We start from the raw sequence: 5,079 nt of genomic DNA, 5'->3' as shown, positions 1-5,079 counted from the left end.
ACTGTTTTGGCAGACTCACGTCTCTTCTTTTTGAGTGACAAAATCGTTGTAGAGAAAAAACAATGACTTTCTTTAGATATTTGTAGGAAGTTTCGAAAAGCTACTCATTTAGTTGGCCACGGTATGTTTCAGAAATATATCTGTAAATTTTCAAAAGTCATAAGGGTGCTCAAAGATAAATAGATGTTTCTCCACAGGCCCGACATATTCTTGAACACACGGCACACGTGCAGTGTTCCTCTACTTCTAGCAAACTCTACTTCCGGCGACATCGGATTGTTACGTCCAACTGTACATTATCGTCGACGACCAATACGTCCACAGCTGACTCCGCACCATCCCTTTTCAAATCCATGTTCAGTTTCCCGAGTGCCACTGCTGATGGCTTCACCAAGTCCTACTTTTGTGGGGGTTTTTTTTTGGTGCCAAGAGGGCAGTAGCGTTTCTTATGTTATCCCTCCAGCCACGGGTAGTTTTGAATTTTTCCGTACAAAACCGCGGGGTATTTTTATCCGCTATGTATATAGAACGCGATTATAGCGTACCCCGCGAAATTTTATAGAATATGTGAAACGCGATAGTCGCGTTGCGCTCTGCTAGGGAGGCTAAATAGGAGTGGGGATTAGCTAGCGTCAATATATATGACAATATATAATGAAATTATACGTAAAGTATCTGAACAAAAAAATTAATGACAGACGGAAATAAATAGGTAACTCTAGAACTAATTATTAAAATTTAAAAATTTATGAAAAATTAGGAAGTAAAATAATTGAAAATTAATGAATAAAACAAGCAATTAACAAAATTAATGGGAGAAATAGTTCCAGAATTTTGATGAAAATTCAGAAATTTATGAAAGACAATTACAAAATTAGTGAAAGCTTATAATTTTGGAGCCCTTTGTTTGATTCATGACTCTGGGATGGACTCAATGATCTCCAACAGTGGCATTAATCCCAGGGTTGAAAACAATAGTTTCCGAAACCGTTCTTAGCTTATTATTCAGAAATCGAAATGCCCCAGTGGGGCCAAAACTAGAGGGGGCAGGGGGAGCAAAATTCATTTCGCGGAAATTTTAGGTGGGAATAAAGAATGTTATAAAATTATCGAATTTTTAAGTTGTGGGGGCGGCAAAAAACCCCAGTTACGACCCTGTGCCCCACATTTCTCATATGAACCTAGAGCCGAGTACTCACGAGAGTATATATGCACTTCCGATACCTCTTGATCCCAATCAATTTGGTCTAGTGACGTGAAAAGCCTACTTTGACTTGCAGCCTTTCGCAACTCCGGGAGATTTCCAAGCGCATAAAACGCCCGCTTTTACCTGAAATGACGCTATATTTAGAATCAAAAATTTTTATATTATTGAAGCTAACACAAACCAACTGCTCTCACTTCAGAAGTTTTAGATGGATTTAATTACCTAAATCTTAAATTCTAAGACTTCCAAACACGAACATCTCTTAAAACTCGAAAATCCAGAAGCTTAAAAATTAGTTTTGGTCTCGATTATATAACTACACACCCTTATACAAAACTCCATGGGAACCAAAATAAAATTTGGTAACAGTGGATCCCGTGAGGCTTTTCTATCTCGTCGGTATTGTGAAGCAGAACACATGGAGGTGTGTTAATTATCAGCTACGCACATTTTCCTGATTATCGTGGGTCTCTTCGAAATAAAATAAAAAATCATACGAATATTTACGTTGAAACTCAGAAATAAAGCCCCACGGTAATCATTTTTGTTTTAGGTTGAAGACCCTGAACGACCACTTTCGCTCACGTACGTGGACATTCACTTTCGTTCTAGTTTTCGTGCCTAGACGGTCACTTTCGTTCCGATTTTCACGTCGGCACACAGCCTTTCCGTTATAGTTTGAAGAGCCTGGACAACAGCTTTCGTTCCGATTCTTTGAAGTGTTGGGCTTGCACTACAGCACGCACATTTTTCTCTCAAGTCTAACAGCGGCTACTACTAGTTTACTGCCGTAGCTTCGGAAACCAAAAGTTACTTAGCGCAATTTCATGCGCTCTCTCCCCACTCCTCTTTAATGACATTCCGCCCCACAACTAGCTTCAAAGTTCGGATCACCATCCATTCTAATTCTGTCTCTCCTCCACCATCCCCTTTTTTAGTAGCCGAGAAGCTAACTTCAGATCGATCTTCATTTTTCTCTCTCGATACGGATTCCAGTCCTTCATTTATATATTTTTTTCCCATGTCCTGTTTCTGCGTTACGGATGTACGATTTTATTTTAAAAAATCAATATAAAATCAACAAACTCACATCTTAAAGTTACGTTTGCAATGTCATAGTCAAGCATTATTTAAGGGCATTAAAAGAAAACGCGCACAAAATTCATGCGATGCATGTGTCGTACCTTAAAACATGTAAACAACAGAAGCAAAATTTTGATATGAACAGTAGCAGTACACATTTGAGTTTGGACCTGTTTTTCTCCAAGCATCGTTACCCTTTGATGGGCATATCTTTTGGTGGGGGGGGGGGGGGGAAAGGTGAACGCAAGTCGTATCTTAAGTTTACTTCATTTCAGTTCATGCAGTTGCTGATATAATCTGCAGTATCGATTGTACGTAATAATCAATATATAAATCAATAAATAATCAATATATAATAGTACGTCAAACAATATATATATATATTGTTTGTAAATATCCTTAAAGTCTTCCTAAACGCAGTTTGAAGACGTACAGTGGTGAGGGTATCTGACTCTCATCCTGATGACTCGGGTTCGAATCCCGGGTGTGTGTCATGAAGCTAGGCTGGAAGAGATTCTTACAAGAGGATACGTCCAGTGGCAACGGTCTGGTGTTCATTCATTGCCCTCTCATAAGCTCGTTGACTATATAAGCTATGAAATTTGTCACTGACTTTTTGTCCCACCCTTTATAAGCGAATCTGACGCATTAGATATTGACATGTTAGATGTTAGAAAGTGATGACACCGAATAGAAATTTCAAATCAATAAACTCATGGTCCACACATTCTGGATCCCTAAACTGACTCTTTAGTTGGCCCAGTCCAGGATTTTTCACGGTCCCTCCCAATTATCTACAGTCGAATCCCGTTCTAACGAATACCGTTATAGTGAAAAAAATATCCTTTTAACGAACCCTTTTCTAATCCCCCGGATAAATTTACATAGGAAAAATGCAAGAAACCATGAATTCCTTTATAACAAAAGTTCATTATAATGACGTGATTTCTCCGGTCTCTTGGAGTTCGCTATAACGGGATTCCACTGTATACATATATATATATATACATATATATAATCACATGTCCTGACTGACTGATTCACCGTCCCCGAGCCAAATCCACTGAATATAAATATATTTTTTCCTCGGATGAATTTGATTCGAGTCTGAAAGAGTTAAACAATCAAGCCATTTCGAGGCCAGTACATCAGGGCCGTCTTAAGAGCATCATGGGGGCCCCCCGGGCCAACGAATTTTCTGAGGCCCTTCCTAGCTACAAATGCTTGCCAAAAATTTATATACCTACTGTCGAAAAATTTCAGTTAGATCTATTTTTGGTGAAGCTCCTCTATACTCTTCAGGCCCCCCGGGCTGTGCCGAGTGGGTCCCATTCGTTAAGACGGCACTGGTACCCATCTCCAAGTCTAAATTTTTTCAAAGCCCTACAGTAAAGTCTCGATAATCCGAGACGGAGGGACTAACTCCAGCTTGGATCATCGAAAAACTCGAAATATACGGAGAAATAACAAAAAAAAGCTGGAAATGTTGGTTTTACTTGAGAAAAAAGACAAAGAAGAGCAGTACTATCATACTTACTGTATTTTAAAGTCTTGAATAAGATAGAGAGGCCATACGATTAAAAAAATGAAGAATGTTAAAAGGAGTTCGAAGAGACGAGACAGTGATTGAGGAGAGCTGGGACCACCCTGATAGGTTTTCATTGCTTTTCCAATTATTTTACGTAAGCAATTAGGGAACAATGTCATTGTTCACAATCAAGGAAAAACGGTCAAACTAGCTTTTCTTACTCGTACATAGTAGCATACAGTAGCATATAGTAGCATATGTATATATATGTATGTAGTATCACTATATGTATATAATAGTTGTTAATATTTATATTTATGATAGTCGTGTGAATCGTAATATACTCGATTAAGCGGGAAAAAGTATTTTAAGTTGCAAAAAAGTTATTAATGATATAGTTGAAAAGAATTACATTAGACAATAACAAATTTCAAAATCTACAAAGTAGTTTTTTTATACGAAATTCAAAACACACGTTCCGAGCGCAAAACGAAACTAATGAAACGGCAGAAACGACTTGGCGACGAAAACCGAATTATGCTTATTAACGACCGCGAGAATTCTTACTTTTTTTTCCTGCATCGAAATAGACCTTCTTTACAGAGGGGTGTTCGAAAAACTATCTTGGCTGTTTCACCACTATACATTCCACAGCATGTGTTTTGAATGTATGTGTGTTCCTAAGGCTTCCTAGGCTGACTCTTCCGCCACCTTTCAGCACAAGAGTTCATCAGAGCGGGGGGGGGGGGGGGGGGGTTGCTGTGGGTCTTCGAGTCCCCACTGTCAGGGCCGTCTTAAGCACATCTGGGGGGTGGAAGTCGGACAGTAGGATTTTTCTGATCCCCACCCACTTCCCCCCACTAGGCTAGACATATTTACTTTCGAAAATTTCAACCAGATTTAATTTTCACGAGGCCTTTGCACTTGAGGCCAGTGAAATCTTAACGTATGGGCCTACCCGGACTCGGCCTGGGAACCTCATGAGAAGAGGGGCCTCAGAATGATGAATAGCAGTTGAATTTATCGAAAATTTGCCGGGTAGAGTCTCAGAAAAATCACTTGGCTCGGAGGCCCAATAATGCTCTGAAGACGGCCCTGCTTAAGGCCCATGGGTCATGCTCGGGTGGGCCCATGCGTTTGGACATCACTGCCCACGGTGCTTTGTGATATGGGTCTGAGCATCCTCAGAATGGAATTAATATCAGAAATTGAAAAATTTTCTTTATAAATCTCAAAACGAGTATCCAGACTCAAAACACTT

This window comes from Pholcus phalangioides, unplaced genomic scaffold (genome assembly GCF_987345545.1).
Source record: "Pholcus phalangioides strain wild (caught in Gottingen) unplaced genomic scaffold, Ppha-v1.0 ptg000015l_1, whole genome shotgun sequence".
NCBI lineage: Eukaryota > Metazoa > Arthropoda > Arachnida > Araneae > Pholcidae > Pholcus > Pholcus phalangioides.
Note: the sequence above shows the minus strand (reverse complement) of the source record.